Genomic DNA, 21125 nt, shown 5'->3' with positions numbered 1-21125 from the left:
TCCCCAGTAGGGAGTGTGCAAGAAGCAGGTGAACAATGATTCTCTCTCACCATTGATGTTTCTATCTTTCTCCCTCTCCTTCTGCTCTCTGAAATCAATAAGAACATATCCTATCTAATAATAGAGAAACATGGTAATTAGCCATACCTCCGCTACCCTTCCCATGGGCTAATCAGGGCGATATGCAAATTAACTGCCAACCAAGATGGCGACCAGCAGCCAGGCAGCTTGAAGCGAACAGGAGGCTTGCTTGCTTCAGTGATGGAGGAAGCCAGTGACGTTCCCCGCCTGCCTTGCCGGCCTCTGAGCTTGCAGTTTAAGAACATTGTTACAAATATAGAAGCTAAACAAAACCCCAGAAACCTGCTTTCAGCCAGCCGGGCTTCAGCCAGTAGGACCGCAACATTGTTTCAATTATAGAACAAATGCAGATACCTGCTTTCAGCCAGCCGGGATCTCAGAGCTGGAGTGAACAGGACCGCAACAGTGTTACAATTATAGAACCCAAACAAACCAGATACCTGCTTTCAGCAGCTGAGGCCTCAGAACTGGAGCCAAGCCTCAGAGCTAAAGCTGGCCCAGAATAAAAAAAAAAAAAGAAAAGAAGGAGCAGTTGGGAGCTTTGGTCACCCACCAGCCTGAAAACGGCCCTCAGCCCCTCACCGAGACTGGCCAGGCACCCCAGTGGGGACCCCCACCCTGAAGGGGTTGTGACCAGCTGCAAACAGCCATCATCCTCTCATCCAGGCTGGCCAGGCACCCCAGTGGGGACCCCCACCCTGATCCAGGACACCCTTCAGGGCAAACCAGCTGGCCCCCACCCATGCACCAGGCCTCTATCCTATATAGTAAAAGAGTAATATGCCTCCCAGCACCGGGTTCAGCGGAGCAGTGAGGCCTCCCGGCACCGGGATCAGCGTGACAGGGGGCAGCGACCAAACCCCCTGATCGCCCTGTGGCTCTGTGTGTGACAGGGGGTGGGGCCACAACCTCCCTATCCGCCCTGCTCTGTTCATGACAGGGGAAGGCGCCCAACCCCCTGATCAGCCTTGCTCTGTGCCTGATGGGGGGAGCTCCCCAACCCCCTGATCGCCCTGCGGCTCTGTGTGTGACAGGGGGCAGGGCCACAACCCCCCATCTGCCCTGCTCTGTTCGTGACAGGGGAAGGTGCCCCAATCCCCTGATCAGCCCTGCTCTGTGCCTGATAGGGGGGAGCTCCCCAACCCCCTGATCGCCCTGCAGCTCTGTGTGTGACGGGGGCGGGGCCACAACCTCCCTGTCCGCCCTGCTCTGTGTGTGACAGGGTGCGGCGCCCCAAACCCCCCCCCCCCCACGGGCCCTGCTCTGTGTGTGACGGGGTAGAGCCATAACCTCCCCATCAGTCCTGCCCTGAGTGTGACAGTGGCGGCGCCCCAACCCCCTGATCGGCCCTGTTCTGTGGGTGATAGAGGGCAGCGCGCCAACCCCTTGATCTGCCCTGCTGTGTGTGTGACAGGGGGTCGTGCCCCAACTCTCCTATCGGCCCTACTCTGTGAGTGACAGGGGGGAGCTCCTCAACCCCTTGATGAGCCCTGCTCTGTGCATGACAGGGGGGTGCTCCCCATCCCTTGATCGACCCTGTTCTGTGCGTGACAGGTGGTGGCACCGCAACCTCCCTATCGACCCTGCCTTGAGTGTGACAGGGGGTGGTGCCCCAACCCCTCAATCGGCCCTACCCTGAGCGTGACTAGGGGTGGCATCGCAACCTCCTGATCCGCCCTGCTCTGTGCTTGACAAGGGGCAGTGCCCCAACTACCCAATCGGCCCTGCTCTGAGCCCAACCAGGGGCTGCACCTAGGGATTGGGCCTGCCCTCTGCCACCCGGGAGCAGGCCTAAGCCAGCAGGTCGTTATCTCCCGAGGGGTCCCAGACTGCAAGAGGGCACAGGCCGGGCTGAGGGACCCCTCCTCCCCCCCGAGTGCACAAATTTTTGTGCACCGTGCCTCTAGTCCTATACAATAAAAGACTAATATGCAAATCGACCGAAGGGTGGAATGACTGGTCACTGTGATGCATACTGACCACCAGGGGGCAGATGCTCAACACAGGAGCTGCCCCCTGGTGGCTGATGCGCTCCCACAGGGGGAGTGCCACTCAGCCAGAAGCTGGGCTCGCAGCTGGCGAGCACGGTGGCCTTGGGGGATGTCTGCCTGCCAGCTTAGGCCTGCTCCTGACTGTGAGAGGGCACAGGCCTGGCTAAGGGTGTCCCCCCCCCCCCCAGTGCACGAATGTCATGCACCAGGCCTCTAGTTTAAAAAAAAAAAAAAAAAAAGAGTAGAAGTTACCAAAATCAAAGCCATTAATTTAATCTTGTGCTGGCTTCAAATCACACTGGTATTCATGGCAACAGACTACAGCTCCAAGACCAAGCACCCACCTCAAGGATGCACAGGCGCCACCAGGACCTGACCCAAGCTCCCAGGAAAATGACTTAAAGATTCAGGTCCTGCAGATGGTGGCGGACACGGCATCTCTCAGGCACTACCTAAGTGCTTGACAACACTGCCATCCTATGCTTTTGCAGAAGCTGCTTTTACATAAGTGTTCTGGCAGACTGCTTTACCGGAACCTAGTACATAGCCACCAATTTATTTGAAAAAGGGAGAAAAGAGATACAAAAAATTTTCATTACCCACGGGATATGTCACAGTTAATGGTAATTAATGAAACTTTTTTTCTCTTCGTGTAGAAAACCAGCCACATAAATAAACCATATCAGGGATCAATGAAGCATTTGTTTCATCCTATAAAAAAAAAAATTAGCCGAAACCGGTTTGGCTCAGTGGATAGAGCGTCGGCCTGCGGACTGAGAGGTCCCAGGTTCGATTCCGGTCAAGGGCATGTACCTGGGTTGCGGGCACATCCCCAGTAGGAGATGTGCAGGAGGCAGCTGATCGATGTTTCTTTCCCATCGATGTTTCTAACTCTCTATCCCTCTCCCTTCCTCTCTGTAAAAAATCAATAAAATACATTTAAAAAAAAAAATTAACTGGCAGAATGCTATGCAGATTTTCTGGTGTGTTTCAAGAAACTCATTTTCAGGGAAAGGTGCTTTATTTTTACTTAAAGAAAGAAATCCATAACCTCTTCTAAATTTGTTTTCTCCACCATAATTACATTCTTTTATATATGTGTACACACATATTAACACAGGTGCACTTGATTATAAACACACACTTAAAAAATTTTAGGTTAGTGCCATAAAATAGGAAGATAACGTTTTAGGAATTCGAGTATTTTAGGAAAACAAATCTTGTTTGAAAATGTTTCTGTACATCTAAGTAGCATAACTATACTTATAAAAAATGTTTAACTTCTCAACTCATGTCTACTGAACAAAATAAAGGAAAACTGCCCCCTTCATAAAGGGCCAATTTATTCTGTCAACTGACCGAAATCTGGGTGTTTGTATTACCTTTACTGCTGCTGGTGTCACCAAAATTCAAATTCCATGTGTTTTGCTATCCTTTCCCAAATTAAACCCTATAGGGAGCTTCACTTTTATGATCTTTAACAAATCAATATTTGCACAGTAAGACATATTTAAATGAGTGCCATTTAAGCCAACACTCCTGATACATAGCCAAGCTGCTGAAGTACTTTTCAGTGCCTCAGCAATGGCTATGACCTAAAAATACCCTAAACAGAAAGTGTGTCTATGGGAAGTAACCTATTTGGAAAACATATAATTTAACACTGCCAACTATTTCATTTCTCTTAATCTGATTTAAGATTATCTCAGCCCTAACCAGTTTGGCTCAGTGGACAAAGCGTCATCTGGTGGACTGAAAGGTCCCAAGTTCGATTCCAGACTTGGTTGCGAGCACATCCCCAGTAGGGAGTGTGCAGAAGGCAGCTAATAGATGTTTCTCTCTCATCGATGTTTCTAACTCTCTATCCCTCTCCCTTCCTCTCTGTGAAAAATCAATAAAATATATTTTTAAAATAAAAAATATAAAAGGGGGCTTCTTTAAAAAAAAAAAGATTATCTCAAAGAATTATGCTTCTCTTTCTTGAAATGTCTGAACATATTTCCTAAAAATACATTTGGCTAGATTAACTCATTAACCCCAAGACCACAGTAAATACTACTACTAGCTAAGGCTCCAATGGTAGTTACAATGTGGCCTACACTGGTTTAAGTACTTTACATATAAACTAATGCAGCCCTTGCAATAACCCTCTGAGGTACGTATGCTATTATTTTCCCTGTTTCACATCTGAGAAACCTGAGGCACAGAGAGGTTAAGTAACTTGTTCCAGGTGACATGGGCAGAGCTGTCTCCAAAGTCAGCATTCTTCTTTTATTTCATTTTTCAATTACAGTTTACCATTCAGTATGGTTTTGTATTGGTTTCAGGTATGCAGCATAAACAATCATATACTTTACAGAGTAATCCCTCAGTGTTTCCAGTACAAAGTCAGTATTATATAGTATTTCTTAGGATGGCTTAGCAGATTCCATTTTTTAATGTAAGAATTTTATTTGAAAAGAATGACTGATCTTGATCCAATCCAGGAAAGAATAATATTTTTCTATGTCTACTAACTTAATAGCAAATAATAAGTTAGTAAGTTCCACCTAGTTACTTAACTGATAGTTCCCTTCTTGTATTGAGTTGCTAGTACATTAAAATGGTCTTTTGGGGGCCTACAAAATTAAAGAGTGGTCAAAGTCCACTATGCAACTAATTAGAAATCTCTGATTACTGCCCTCTTTTCTCTGCACAGATTTTAACGTTTCCCATGTCCTTCTGGACATCTTCTATATTGACAATTATTACTCACTAAAACAGTCTCTAATAAGAGCCTGACAGTGGCCATAAAGTCTCTTTGTGAAGTGGCCATTTTGGAACTACACTTACCTTATCAGAACCCTGTCAGAAATAAGATGGTCAAAGAAAATTAGGATGTTAAAGAAAATCAGCCGAAACTGGTTTGGCTCGGTGGATAGAGCATCGGTCTGCAGACTGAGGGGTCCCAAGTTCGATTCTGGTCAGGGGCATGTACCTGGGTTGCGGGCACATCCCCAGTGGGAGATGTGCAGGAGGCAGCTGATTGATGTTTCTCTTTCATCAATGTTTCTAGCTCTCTGTCTCTCTCCCTTCCTCTCTGTATAAAATCAATAAAATATATTAAAAAAAGAAAGAAAGAAAGAAAATCAGAGCTATGGAACCATCTGAACCATCAGCTGGGGTGGTTCAGCTGACCAGGCTGGACTTATACTGGGCAGGTCTGGCTTCCTGTGAAAAAGAGAGACATTCAGACCAGTACATAGCCACAGGGTCCAGAGGCTTTTGCCACATGGATAGAATAGGTTCTGGGCACGTTCAAAGGAAACAAGCAGGCAAAAAAGGGGGGCTCTGCGACTCTGTTATACAAGGAGAGTAAAGTGACAGCTTTGAACATTTCTTTTGTCTTTAGTTTTCTCTTGCCTCTCCCTCACCAATGAAGATCTCCAACCTCCCTAACTTGTAACCCAAAATACAGAAATGCACTTTCAACCCCTGTGTGCACTCTTCCTTTCGATCACACCTCTAAATGAGCCCAAGGAGAGATACCGTAATCAATTTTATTTATTGCTGAATAACTGTCTAAACTCGCTTTAACAAGTTCATACATTTGCCTTTTAGTATTTTACTTTGGACTGAAGATTGCAATGTTTCATCTTCTAATGAAGATTCCAACAGGTCAAAAAATATTGGGGAGGAAGGGGGTTTGATAATGAAATCCCCACAGACCCAGTCAACCTTATTTCATCCTTAAGGAAACCCAGGGAATAGAGCCAGGGCCAAACACAGCATGGCCACCCCATCCAGACTGCCCTCCTCTGCCCTGGGAATGTAGTTGGAGTAAAATATTGTTACAACTGACCTCTTCCAAGTCCTGAAGACAACTGTTTCCTTGTGCACATTTGTGCTGGTTAGACCCTCTTCCCTAGAAAACAAAGGAACCCCAGAAGCAGAGAGGGACTCCCACAGAAGCATCTGAAGAGGTGTTTTCTGAATTCATGCACGTACCAAACACCACTTTAAACCAGGGGTGCTCAACCTCTACACTACTGAGGTACAGATGAGATATCCTGACACTTGTGAAGCCGATAAGGAAGATTTCATTCAGGACTACGGCGACAGGCGTCAAGATGTTTGCAATAGAAGAGAGCGATCAGGCTCAACTCCGAATACAGCCAAGACAGCTAGGAATTTATATCAACAAGCAGAGCGCAGGGGCCAGAGATGGAAATGAGTAAGGCAAGACATCCAGGGTAGGGAGATTCTTACCAAACTGACCTAACAGGACTCTTGCTGAACGCAGGATAACCAGCTAGGAAAAGTGAGGGGATTGTCGCTAGACTGACTCAACAGAATTCTTGCTAAAACTAGGCAGGCCAAACACAGGATGGGGCCAAGGCTAAAACCTACTTGAGAAGAAGGCTCAGAAAGTCTAACTACAGTTTAGGCAAGGAGCAAATCTTGGTCAGCATTTTGGACCAGTTAATTCTTTGTCTAGAGAGCCATTCTGTGCTCTGTGAGATGTTCAGCTGCATCTCTGGCTTCTACCCTCTGGTCGCCAGCAGCACCCATACCCCCTGTGACAGTCTAAAATGCCTTGAGACAGTGCCAATTGTCCCCTGGGGGCAAATTTCCCTCTGCTTACAAACCACAGCTTTAGGCCAAGGGTTGACAAACTTTTTCTGTAACATCAGAGAGTAAATATCTTAGACTTTGCAGGATACATTTATGCTCTCTACACATTTTCTCCTTTGTCTCCCCACCCCACCCCCACCCCCCAACCATTTAGAAAGGTCTAAATTATTCCTATCTGGTGATACATAGAAAAACAGTCAGGAGGCCAGATCTGGTCCATGGGCCATTGTTTGCCAAACTCTATTTCAGACTAAGTGCCACTTTTCAAATAAATATAGATGATGCACAGATAATTATGTTTAACAAAATACACATTTACTTAAAACTATGATTAGGGTCTTTCCATTATAAACTTTTGAACAATAATAGATACAGAGGCAGAGCTGCCTCAAACAGATTGTCAAACTGCAGCGGGAAGGCCGGGGAGGGTTGGGGGGCAGGAGGGAGAGGGGTGAGAGATCAACCAAAGGACTTGTATGCATGCATATAAGCATAACCAATGGACATAAGACACTGGGGGATAGGGGAGGCTAGGGGACTGTCAAGGGCGGGGGGGGGGGGGAAGGACACATATGTAATACCCTTTGTAATACTTTAAGCAATAAAAAAATAAATAAATAAAAACTATGATTAGGGTCTTAATAATGTCTATCAATATTCTTTTCTCATTTGAGGGGAACAGAATTAGAGGTGGAATCTAGTAGCAGTCCAGAGTATGTTTTTACATTAGAAAAGTGTGCTCATCCTCAATAGAGCCTGGGGAAATGTTTAAATGCTTAAAATGTTCCTGCAAATCTTCCCTCCCCTAAACATAACCCAAACCTTACTACCATCTGTTAGTTCCAAAATCCCCACCTGCATATTATTGAAAGAGGGGTTTGTTTTTGTTGTTGGTTTTTACCTGACACCATTTTTGGTTTATATTTAATATGTTTTTCATACTCACTCTCCTTATCTGACACTCTGGACTACGTCTCTAAAATTGATCTATTCCTGGCTACAGAGTCTGTGAATATGAAGTAGGTCACTGGGTCACCTTATCTTGATTGAGGGTCAGTTACATGAACCCATATGCTCCATGATCCTCTCCACTTTTGCCTCTAGAAACAAATATATACTTATATATTAACAGGATTGTCCAGGAAACGGCATGCTAAAAATGACCCTATGACTACATAGAGATTATACCACAGCCCAACTACTAAATAGGAGATTTTAAGTTTTGCAGTGCTTTTGTTTCTAATCACTACAACAAATGGCACTAAGAAAAAAAAAATTACTGGTCTAAACTGTTAGAAAAAATGTCTCCAAACAAATACAGAAAAACATGTAATATGTAAATCATAAACCCTATAGGATATGTCTTCCATATGTTTATTCTTCTTTTATTAAAACATCATCATTAAAATTTCAGATTTGCTTCTGAGACCCTTGATAGCAAAGCAACAGATCATCAAAACAGAATATTCTTTATTTTCAACTGAATTTATTTTTAAATAATAAAAACAATAAGCATTGCAAAAAATATATACAGGCATATAAAGATAGCAAAAATCACTCTAAGACCTCCAAAGGAGATCAACCACTTTTCTACTCTTTTTTCTATATTTTCTAATAATTTCATAAATTTTACAAAATCAGAAGCATAACATATGTGTTTGTATACACATTTGGCAAAAGATTTGGCAATGGGTATCAACAAATATAGGTTTTATATCTTTACTCTCTTCTGTTCATTCTTCTAGAAATCTTATCATAAAAAAAACAAACAGAAATCCAAACAAAAGTTATGTACTAATGCACTAAGTCATTCACCAAAGACTTAAGAAAAATTAGAACTAAATGTTCAATAATAAGAGAAGGACTAAATCTATATATGGGACATCCATATAGTGGAATAAAAGACAACTAATATAATTGGATGTTTTTTGAAGTATTTAATGACTTGAGACTAAATCTTGATTTCTGTTCCTTCCATTTAATACTATATCCTGAGCATTTTTCCAACTCATTAAATTCCCCAAAAAATCCAATTTAAAGAATTTCTATTTACAGAAGATTGAACAGAAGGAGATTAAAGATAAAGATTCAGCCCAAGCCTGTTTGGCTCAGTGGATAGAACACTGGCCTGAGAACTGAAGGGTCCCGGGTTCGATTCTGGTCAAAGGCACATGCCCGGGCTGTGGGTTCAATCCCCAGTAGGAGGCAGCCAATCAATGATTCTCATCATTGATGTTTCTATCTCTCTCTCCCTCTCCCTCTTCCTTCCTCTATGAAATAAATAAAAATGTATTTTTAAAAAAAGATAAAGATTCTGGTGTGGCTCAGTGACTATAGAATTGGCCCGGAACCAAAGGGTCAAGGGTTCGATTCCCAGTCAAGGGCACAATCCCCAGCCCCAGTCGGGGCCCATGTGGGAGGCAACCAGTTGATGTATCTCTCTCACATCACTATTGCTCTCTCTCTCTTCTCCCCCACCTTCTACTCTCTCTAAAAATCAATGGAAAATAACCTCGAGTGAGGATTAACAACAAATAAAAGATAAAGATTCATTTTTTTCTTGCCAAACTTTTTGCCAGATGTTCTGGCAATTTACGCTCCCACCAACAGATTCTGGGAACATCTCAATTATTCTTTAACAAAACATCCTCTTAAATCAACAAGTGCAAATACCCCCAAAAATTATAATAAAGATTCATAATAGTAATCATTTCAATTTTTAGATGCCTATAATTGAAACTCCTAAAATATAATGACAATTTTATGTAAAGTGACTAGAGGCAAAAAAGGTAAGATTCCTTTCAAATCCATTTTAGCTATTTATTTTAAAAAGTGCTGCCATACTGATCTGTAAATTATTTACTAAAACTGTGATCACTTAAGGAGAAATCATCCTAAGCTATTTAGAGGCTTCTTGTTACCACTTAATATTCATTCTCTCCTTCCTTATTAACAGAACCCTGATTTTGTACCAAGCAGCGAAAAACTAAGACAAAAAACTATTTCCTAGCCCCCTTTGCAACCAGAAGTGACACTGTGATGGCCTCCAATCAATGAGTTGAGGGGAAATCCTTGAAGACCTTTCAGGAAAGCCCCTGAAAGGGGTGGAGAGGGGGCAGAAGGCAGACTGTTGACAAAGCTTCCTTTTGCTTTTTGACGGCTCCCTTCACTCCTAGAATGAGGACCTGCAGGTGGCTAGCCTTCCGGCAGCCATGCTGACATGAGAACAGGGGTGCCAGGATCACACCCAGGTGAGTGGAGAAGGAAGACAGTGGGTCCCTGGTAATCAAGGGGCCACTCTACTAAGCCTGGATAGCCTAGTTCCAGACTTATTTTCTGAGGAAGAAAAATAATCCCCTAATTTGTTTAAGCCATTGATCCTGGTAGTTACTTATGGGTGAGCTTAACCCCAACTGATATATCCCCCTTCTAGAGTTACTGTACAAAGATAACAAGTGTGGCAGAAATCAATTAGCTCATTTAAATACTCATTTAATCTTCCATACACCAACATCTACTTAACACCCCTGCTGGGTGACAGAAACACAGAAATAAATAAGATGAAATTTACAGTCTAAAAGAAGCAACTGAACAGACAATTAAAACAAAGTCTGAAGAGTCACATGGTAAAGAAAAGAATGGTTAGCTGTGGCAGCATATAAGAAAAAGCACTTAACCCAAACTTTGGAATGTAAGTAGGATCAGAAAAATCTTTCCAGTTGTTATAAAAATGGTAGTGTCAGCCAGGCAAATGGGGCAGTGCGGGAGGAGTATTCTAGGGAGAAGGAAGAGTACTTTTGAAGGCCCGGAGGAAGAAGAGACAAGATGATGTACCTCAGGGAGTGCAGGTTCACTATGGCTAGAGCACAGACTTGGAGTGGGCGTGAGAAGAGCACTCTTCTTCTTGTCAATCTCTCTCTGGGCCAAACTAGACTTTTTTTATTACAGTAAGTAGAAACTTAGTTCCAAAAGAGGCAAAGCCTAATCAAAAGATAGCATTTCTCTTTTGCCTCAAAATGTCAGGTACCACCCAGGTATTACCTGCACTCTTCTAGCAGTCAACTCACGGTCAGACTCTTCAAATGTCTGAACGTCCTGCTCCTCAGAATTGGTGGGGTTTGCTCAACAGTGAAGTGGATAATAGAAGATTTGTCCCGCACTGGATGACTGACTGTGGAGGGGGAGGCTGGCGAATATAGAGGTGTCATGATGAGAGTAACTACTAGAAAGAATAAGACTGATAATAATATAAGGAAATGGATGGAAAGAAGACACCAACTATAACAGTGGGGGCAAGAGGCATGGAATAGAACACTTATAATGAACATGGAAGTGTGCTTTTAAGAGAGACTTGGAAGGTGGGCTCAGGAGGGCTGGCCAGATACACGGGGGGGGGGGGGGGGGGGGGGGGGGGGGGGGCTCAGCTAAGGGTAATACTAGATTTCGGGCTCAGACTACTGGGAAAGGAAGGTACCAGAGCACAATGATCAGGACTACCTGCTGCTCTGGGAGTCCATCTCCACCAATGAATAGTTTTGTGACCTCGTGAAAGTTACTTAAACTCCATATGCTTTGGTTTCCGCATCTGTATAATGGGAATAATAACAGAATCTATCTCAAAGGGTTTTGTGAGGAGTTACATTCAAGTTCTTAGGACAGTGCCTGACATGTGGGAAATGCCAGATAAATGTAGCTACACCAGGGTGATGGTGATGCCATTCACTGAGACAGAGAACATGAAAGAAGGCCCAGTCTGGGGGAGCAGGGTGGCGGGGGGGCCGGGGGGGGGGGGAGAATGACAGTTCAGTTTTGCATACATTAACCTGATCTGCCTGTGGGACATCCCGTAGGCAGCTTATTACATGGGACTCAAGATCAAAAGAGAGCTGTGAGAGTCAGATGCTCCTTTATAAAGGGTGGTGTTAGGGTAACATTTGGGCAAGGACCACATAGCCATGAAGGCCCTGTCTGAGGGGAGAACATGTTGGTGAGATGTAAAGAAAAGAACTGGGGCCTGCCCTAGAGAAGGGCAGATGAAAAAAAAAAAAAGGACTGAAAAGGCAATGGGGGGAAGGAGACATACGTAATACTATATGTAATACTTTAAACAATGAAATACAAAAAAATAAATCAATTACAAATATGTTTTTAAAAAAACAATCTGTGGGAATATCTGAGTACTTAATAAACTTAAAAGTATTACTTTTATTATGGGAAAAAAAAGACTGAGAAGGAGCAGCCAGTGAGACAAAGAGGAAAACTCACACAAAAAATAGTTCTCATCAGGTTGTACTATAAAAATTAAAGGAACAAACAAAAGTAGGGATGGCAGTGAAATAAGGGAAGCATCACCATGCATAGGGAAAAAGCTTAGAGACTGGGACTAGGAGAAGGGAAGAAAAGATCTGCATATAAAGTGGTACTTCTTTAGAACCAGTGTTTATAGTTTTTTAATAATTATTATAAATTTTTTTGAAAACCACATAATGCAATCTCTAAATTTACAAGCATCAGAAAGCTCTTTTAGTGAGCAAACTGCCTTGCCAAAGAGGATAAGCCTCAGAAAAATCTCAAATAGTAATCTGGGTAGGCAAGAAAGAACCATATTTTTCAAGGAAATAAATCCAAACATCATGGCTTCAGTGAAAAATAATCCAAACAGTATTTTGCAAATAAAGCTCTGGACCCAAGCTTTCAGCTACTGAACTCAAAAAAGGCCACTTTAAATCACATCAGTTTGGGGCTTGAAGGAAACTCAAGACACATCCATTGGTCCAGATCATACATAAAACTACTTGGGGCAGCTTGCTGAAGAGAGGTAACTGGTAGGGTTTGCTCACCAGTGAGTCATCCAAGACCTGCTGAATCAGAATCTTGAGGCATGAGGTTAGGACAGATTTACTGCTCTCTGAAATTTTTGAAACAAGCTCACTGGATAATTCATGTGCACACCAACGTTTGAGAAACCCTAATCTATCTGATCAGGAGACCAAGAGCTAGAGAAAATGAATGACTTGGACAATGGTATGTAGCTAATGAGAGTGTCCAGAGCATTTCTCAAACGTTAACATGCATCAGAATTATTTAGAGGGCTTGTTAAATACAAATTTCTGAGCTCTACCCTCAGAGTTTCCGATCCAATAATTGACATTTCTAACAAGTTTCCCAGGAGAGGCTGCTGCTCATCCGGGGACCACAGTGTGAGGACCCCTGGTCTCTGCTGAAGTCATTAGTCACTTTTCTGAGGGCATCAATGAAGCCCTGCATCCTTAAAGACCAAGAAAGACAAAGTATTCCAAGAATGATGTTAAAAATGACATAGAAACATGACCAAACATACATCATATACATGTATTCTAAGCCATTCTGTTCAATTGGAAGACACATACAGAACTGGAGAACATCCCAACTCATCCAGAACAAAATTATAAGGGTGGTGAAACATATAAGGAGACAAAAATGACTGAATAAATAAAACAACTAAGTTCACACACAAAAATTTTTAAATCTATAAAATTATAAAAATACATGAACAGAATGAACAAATTGTAGAATGATAGCATTAGATAGCTGGTTTGATTAAGAGGTCATTTTTAGGTATCTTTTTTAGTTATTGCTATAGAAAACCTAGTCCCAGACCAATCTTGAGACTAGATTTTGATTCAAAACCACTTTTGGTGCCCATCCAGCATGGCTCAGTGGTTGAGCATTAAGCTATGAACCAGGAGGTCGCAGTTTGATTCCTGGTCCAGGCACATGCCCAGGTTGCAGGCTCAATCCCAGTGTGGGATGTGCAGGAGGCAGCCAATCAATGACTCTCTCTCTCATCATTGATGTTTCTATCTCTTCCTCTTCCTTCTTCTCTAAAATCAATAAAAAAATATACTTAAAAAAACACTTTGGAAATGGCTTGCCACTGGTTCCACACAAAGCCAGGGAAACCACAGAGAAACATTCCTTGCTCACCATCCCAGTTCTGTGTGGCTCAGGCATGCCGGTATTACATTAGAACAGAGAGCATTTTGCTTCACTGCTACCCTTTTCTCGTGTAGACAGCTCTTAACCCTGAGATACAGTATTCAAATAATTCTCCCAACAGCTCAGAATATCTGTAATTGCCTCTGTCTACCTGCTATTCGTCTCACTGTTCTGAGACCACATCCAAAATCCATAACACATGAATTCCACGGACAGCATCTCTACAGGACTATCATACACATTTTATATCAAATTGTCTTCTACCCTTTCAGGCCCATTTTTTACTTGTAGTCCTTGCTGTGCTACCTTTGGTATCTGCTATCATTTCCTCCAAAGAAGTAATACACCTAAAGTGTTAGGTCCTTTCATTATCCATGTTACTCCCAAACCCACCTAAGTCTCTCCCTCTACCTTCTAAGAACCTTTCCCCAAGCTTTTATCTTAGTAACACATATTTGCTTTTGTATTCTCCCAAACCCACCCTCAACACCCTCCTCTCCTCCCAAGAAATAACCATACTTCTAATGGCACAATACTTGGTTTTTGACCTTTCCAAAATCAGTGTAAACATCATTGAGTCAGTGTACATAACTGCTTTTTAGAGCTAAGAGGCAAAACCAGGTTCCAAATAACGTTTGTTACACAGACAAGTGACTTGTTCAAGCTGGCTATAGATTTTCCTGGGATTTATTACTGGCTATTCTATTTTGTTTGTTTGTTTGTTAATCCTCACCTGAGGATATTTTTGATTTTTAGAGAGAGTGGAAGGGAGGGCAGGGGGAGAGAGAGAGACGAGAGAGAGAGAGAGAGAGAGAGAGAGAGAGAGAGAGAGAGACATAAATGTGAGATACACATTGATTGATTGCCTCCCAAATGTGCCCCAGCTGGGGCCCGGGTTCGAACCTGCAACCCAAGTAAGTGCTCTTGACAGGGAATTCAACCCTTAACCCTTCAGTGCACAGGCCATGCTCTAACCACTGAGAACACTGGCCAGAGCATTACTGGTTATTCTTTATCATGAGAATGTTGATTCTGTTTAGGGTCTTGAAACAAAAGCTCCCAAAAACATTAGAGAATCTCTCATTGGCTGGAGTTAACTGGGAAAAGCCAGTAACAGGACACACACACACACACACACACACACACACACCCCTACCTACCTGCAGACCAAAACTCAGAGTTTGCTATAATTAAATTGCAAATATATGAAGTCATCATCCACTGAAAAACTAACATAAAACTTAAAGGCTCTATGCCTATCTACAATTATTAAATCTCAGTTTAAAGTGAGTTTCAAAATCCCTTTACTTTCTGAAATATCGTAATAAGAAACAGGGGACATAATAAGAATTCCTTCATAGACACAACATAGCCATTTATGACTGATTTTCCTTATTCTAAACTGTCTTTAAAAATATAAACTTCTCTTAAACCAATCATGTTGGGAAAACTGGATATCTACATGGACAGGAATAAAGTTGGATCCTTCCATTACACCATATACAAAAATTTACTCAAAATGGATCAAAGATCTAAGCATAAGAGTTAAAACTATAAAACCCTTAGAGGAAAAATATAGAAGAAAACTTCAAAACACTGGATTTGGCGATGATTTCTTAGAAATGACACTGACAGCACAGGCAACAAAAGTGAAAATAAACTGAACTACATCAAAACTTAAAACTTCTGTGCACAGGACATAATCAACAGAATGAGAAGGCAAAGTACATAATGGGAGAAAATACTTGCAAATTATATAACTGATAAAGGATTAATATCAGCAACTCAACAACAAAAAGACAAATGACCTGATTTAAAAATGGGCAAAAGACTTTACTAGGCACTTCTCCAAAGAAAATATACAAATGGTCAATAAGCATATGAAGAAATGTTTAACATCACTAGTCATTAGAGAAATAGAAATCAAAACCACAGTGAGATATCACCTCACACCCATTAGGGTAGCTACTATCAAAAAAATCCCTCAGTGTTGGTGAGGGCGTGAAGAACCTGGAACTCCTGTGTATTATTGGTGGGAATATAAAATGGTGCAGCCACTATGGAAAATAGTATGGCAGTTCGTCAAAACATTAAAAATAGAATGACCATATGATCCAGTCATCCCACTTCTAGGTATATTCACAAAAGAGGTGAAAACAGGAACTCGAACAGATATTTGTACACCCACGTACAGCAGCATTTTTCACAATAGCCAAAGGGGGGAAGCAGCCCAAACATTGGTCAACAAATGAATGAATATACATACAATAGGATACTATTCAACCCTAAAAAGAAAGGAAATTCTGACATATGCTACAATATGATTGACCCTTGGGGACATTATTTCAAGTGAAATAAGCCAGTCACAAAAAGACCAGTGTGGCTCAGTGGTTGAGTGTCTACCCATGCACCAAGACGTTGCCAGTTTGATTCCCAGTCAGGGCACATACCAGGGTTGCGGGCTGATCCCTGGTGGGGGGCTTGCAGGGGGAAACCTATCAATGATTCTCCCTCAAAATAAATGTTTCTATTTCTCTCTCTCTCCCTCTCTCTTTCTCTCTATATAAAATTAATTTTAAAATCTTTTTTGAAAGACAAATACTGTATGATTCTACTTATATGGGATATCTAGAATAGTTAAATTCATAGAGACAGAAAATAGAACAAGTGGTTGCCAGGGGCTGGGGGAGGAGTAAAGGAGAAGTTTTTATCATGTATGTAAAGATTCAGTTTTGCAAGATGAAAGCATCCTGGAGGCCAGTTGCACAAAAATCTAAACATACTTAATACTAAACTATATACTTAACATGGTTAAAATGGTAAATTTTGTGTTATGATAAAGAAACAAGCATCTGAAGTAATAGACTTAACTTTTAAATCTATTGCCACATTTTTATTTTACATAAAGTATATTATTAACTCTCAATATGAACATGCCCAGAATGCTATCTATACTAATAAAAGAGTAATATGCTAATTAGACTGGACATCTTCCAGACATCCTTCCAGACAAAGCCATGGTGGTGGGGGCCGAGGCAGAGGCGGTTAGGGGAGATCAGGCTAGCAGGGAAGGGCAGTCAGGGGTGATCAGGCTGGCAGGTGAGGGCAGTTAGGGGGCGATCAGGCTGGAAGGGGAGGGCAGTTAGGGGGCAATCAGGCCGGAAGGCAGGGGAGCAATTAGGGGCAAACTGGCAGGCAGGTGAGCAGTTAGGGGCATCAGGCCAGGAGGCAGAGGTGGTTAGGGGTGATCAGGCAGGCAGGCAGCGAGCAGTTAGGAGCCAGCAGTCCCGAATTGCAAGAGGGCAGTCGGACATCCCCCGAGGGGTCCTGGATTGGAGAGGGTGCAGGTCCGGGCTGAGGGACACCCCACCCTCTGTGCACAAATTTTGTGCACCAAGCCCCTAATAATATTATAAATATTAAAGTAAAGGTATAATTTGTAGGATTGAAAATATCTATAAAATAGTGAACTTTATACATAATGCTTACATTTTGTAAAATTAATAAATTTATAAGAATGATTACTAAAGAATGTACATAGTAATGAAAATAACTTCATAGCAAAGCCTGTTTCATTTCATGTTAATACTCCCCTTGAAAGTTTCAGAGAGCTTCACAAACCTCAGGGCACTAGAAAGAAAGGATTTCCTCTGTTTGGACCATAAATTGCCCAGCAAAACCCTCATCACATGTTTCCTGAAAAATGCTGGACTGGATGCTAAGTGCAGTGTGGCACAGATCCCAGGTGCTTCCAATGCTTACCTACCCTCTTACTCTTTAGCCTCAATATGAGTAATAAACCTGAAGTACAAATTAGCAAATTTGAAGAGATGTTTCATAAAATTTAGTATTTGGCATCTGGATCTCAAATACAGATTTATCCATTTACATCCAAGAAAAAAAATATACATTTTTAATTTAGACTTAAAGTTCAAATACAGTTATATTCAATTACATTCTTCATTTGATCTAATAATGAGCTACTTGAGAACATAACCCTGTGTCAAAACAGTAAACTAAGATTATTGGTGGTGTTATAGTCAAAGCAAAAATCAAGGAAATCACTGAATAAAAAATACAAAGATTAATTAGAGGTAAAGAATGTCAGTCTTTGGTGATACCTGTAAGAGGCAAATTCCTAAAACCTGCCTCCTACCATTCTGTTCCTGATGCTGACACACAAGATTGGGGCCTAGTCATTTGAATTTTTAACGTGCATTTTTAACAACACTCTAATAACACTTTGAGGGGGAAAATGCAAAACACACCACCAGTAAGATATGAATTACAAAGTCTTAGAGGTATACCTTATAAGGAAATTCAGATCTCATTCTATATAACCTGATTAATGTAAGAACTCTTTCTACAATACTGACTGACTGATTTCAATAAGAATACCAAGATTTAAGAAATACCAATCAGAAATGATATATGCACCCCTATGTTCATAGCAGCAGAATTTACAATAGCTAAGATTTGGAAACAGCCTAAGTTCCCATCAGCAGATGAGTGGATTAAAAAACTGTGGTATATCTACACAATGGAATACTACCCTATATAATAAAAGAGAAACATGGTAATTGGTGTACAACCGCTACCCTTCCCATTGGCTAATCAGGACGATATGCAAATTAACTGCCAGCCAAGATGGTGGCCGGCAGCCAGGCAGCTTAAACTGAACATGAGGCTTGCTTGCTTCAGTGACGGAGGACTGCAATGTTCCCCACCTGCCTTGCCAGCCTCTGAGCTTGCAGTTTAAAAAACACTGTAACAAATATAGAAGCTAAACAAAACCCCAGAAACCAGCTTTCAGAGAGCTGGTATCTCAGAGCTGGAGTTGATACAGAGTTTCGATTATAGAACTGAAACAAACCAGATACCTGTTTTCAGCAGCTGAGGCCTCAGAGCTGGAGCCAAGCCTCAGAGCTAAAGCTGGCCCAGAATGAAAAAAAAAAAAAAAAGAAAAAAAGGAGCAGTTGGGAGCTTCAGTCCCAGCCTGAAAACAGCCCTCAGCCCCTCACCCAGACTGGCCAGGCACCCCAGTGGGGACCCCCACCCTGAAGGGTGTGTGACCAGCTACAAACAGCCATCATCCCCTCATCCAGGCTGGCCAGGCACCCCACTGGCGGCCCCCACCCTGATCCGGGACACCCTTCAGGGCAAACCAGCCAGCCCCCACCCGTGTACCAGGCCTCTATTCTATATAGTAAAAGGGTAATATGCCTCCCAGCACCGGGATCAGCAGAGCTGAGAGGCCTCCCAGCACCAGGATCAGCATGACAGGGGGCAGAGCCCAAACCCCCTGATCGCTCTGCGGCTCTGTGTGTGACAGGGGGTGGGGCCACAACCTCCCTATCGGCCCTGCTCTGTTCGTGACAGGGGAAGGTGCCCCACCCCCTGATCGGCCTGCTCTGTGCCTGATACGGGGGAGCTCCCCAACCCCCTGATCACCCTGCAGCTCTGTGTGTGACAGGGTGTGGCGCCCCAACCCCCCCACCCCACGGGCCCTGCTCTGTGTGTGACGGGGTAGAGCCATAACCTCCCCATCGGCCCTGCCCTGAGTGTGACAGTGGCGGCGCCCCAACCCCCTGATCGGCCCTGCTCTGTGGGTGATAGAGGGCGGCGCCCCAACACCCCCACCACCACCACCACAGGCCCTGCTTTGTGTGTGATTGGGTAGAGCCATAACCTCCCAATCGGCCCTGCCCTGAGTGTGACAGTGGCGGCGCCCCAACCCCCTGATCAGCCCTGCACTGTGGGTGATAGAGGGCGGGGCCCCAACCCCCTGATCCGCCCTGCTCTGTGTGTGGAAGGGGGCGGTGCGCCAACTCCCCTATTGGCCCTACTCTGTGAGTGACAGGGGGGAGCTCCTCAACCCCCGATGGGCCCTGCTCTGTGTGTGACGGGGGGAGCTCCCCAACCCCCTGATGGGCCCTGCTCTGTGAGTGACAGGGGGGAGCTCCCCAACCCCCTGATTGTCCCTGCTCTGTGCTTGACAGGGGGTGGCGCCACAACCTCCCCATCGACCCTGCCTTGAGTGTGACAGGGGGCGGTGCCCCAACCCCCCAATCGGCCCTACCCTGAGCGTGACTGAGGGTGGCATCGCAACCTCCCAATCCGCCCTGCTCTGTGCTTGACAGGGGGCGGCGCCCCAACTCCCCAATCGGCCCTGCTCTGAGCCCGACCAGGGGCTGCACCTAGGGATTGGGCCTGCCCTCTGCCACCCGGGAGCAGGCCTAAGCCAGCAGGTCGTTATCTCCCAAGGGGTCCCAGACTGCGAGAGGGCACAGGCTGGGCTGAGGTACCCCCCCCTCCCCCCTGAGTGCACAAATTTTTGGGCACCGGGCCTCTAGTACTGCTATAAAAAAGAAGGGACTCTTACCATTTGCAACAGCATGGATGGACCTAGAGAGCATTATGCTAAGCGAAATAAGCCAGTCAGAGAAAGATAAATATCACATGATGGCACTCATTTGTGAAATATAATGAACAACATAAACTGATGAACAAAAATAGAGCCAGAGACCTAGAAGCATCAATCAGACCGTCAAACCTCAGAGGGAAGGCAGGGGAGGGTGGGGATGGGGGGATGGGTGGCAAGAGATCAACCAAAGGACTTGTATGCATGCATATGAGCATAACCAATGGACACAGACAGTAGCGGGGGTGAGGGCATATGCTGGGGAATGGTAGCGGCTGGGGAGAGGTCAATGGGGGAAAAAGGAGACTTATGTAATACTTTAAACAATAAAGAATTTAAATTTTAAAAGAAAGAATACCGAGATTTATATAGTCAAATAAATAATATATGCTTCTCTATAAGATATGAAGCCTAACCTCTTATTTTAACAATATCATTGTTTAAAACTTAGAGTCACCCCTTCTTAGAATTAACTTTTTCAATACGGAACATGAGCCTTCAAATACTAGTACATATAAAAATTACAAAAAGAAAAACTGGTTTTGTTACATTATTGCTCCTTCTGTGTGTGTGTGTGTGTGTGTGTGTTGTTTTTTTAATCCTTACTTGAGGATATTTTTCCATTGAATTTTTTTTTAGAGAGAGTGGGAGGAAGGATAGGGAGAGAGAGAGAAACATCAGTGTCAGAGACACATCCATTGGTTGCTCCCTCTCACCCTGTACTCACCCCACCAAGGCTGGGGATCAAACTGTTACCGAGGTACATGCCCTTGATTGGGAATTGAAAGCACAACCCTTCATTCCTCGGGCCGATACTCTAACCACTGAGCAAAATCGGCCAGGGCTCCTTCTGTTTTTTTTTTTTTTATTAAAATTAGAGCTCCCCTGATTCATCCAGTTCTAATGTTCTTACTACTTTTCAAATACGCCATCACAGAGTTGAGATTTGCCACCACAGAAAACAGGATGCTTTAAAGAAAGGTAACAGAGAATCAAGATGCAGAGAAAATATTTAATGTTTTGAGTAGAAGATAGAGAAT

The 21125-nt window shown here is 43.3% G+C and overlaps 1 protein-coding gene across 7 annotated transcripts in view; it reads right to left on the bottom strand.

Annotated features, from left to right (window-relative positions):
• FAM160A1 (family with sequence similarity 160 member A1) overlaps positions 1-21125 on the bottom strand; it is a 210988-nt gene that overhangs the window by 135631 nt on the left and 54232 nt on the right. The gene's annotated exons all lie outside the window — the stretch shown is intronic.

This window comes from Myotis myotis, unplaced genomic scaffold (assembly GCF_014108235.1).
Source record: "Myotis myotis isolate mMyoMyo1 unplaced genomic scaffold, mMyoMyo1.p scaffold_m19_p_6, whole genome shotgun sequence".
Taxonomy (NCBI): domain Eukaryota; kingdom Metazoa; phylum Chordata; class Mammalia; order Chiroptera; family Vespertilionidae; genus Myotis; species Myotis myotis.
Note: the sequence above shows the minus strand (reverse complement) of the source record. Positions and strands in the feature narration are given on the sequence as shown.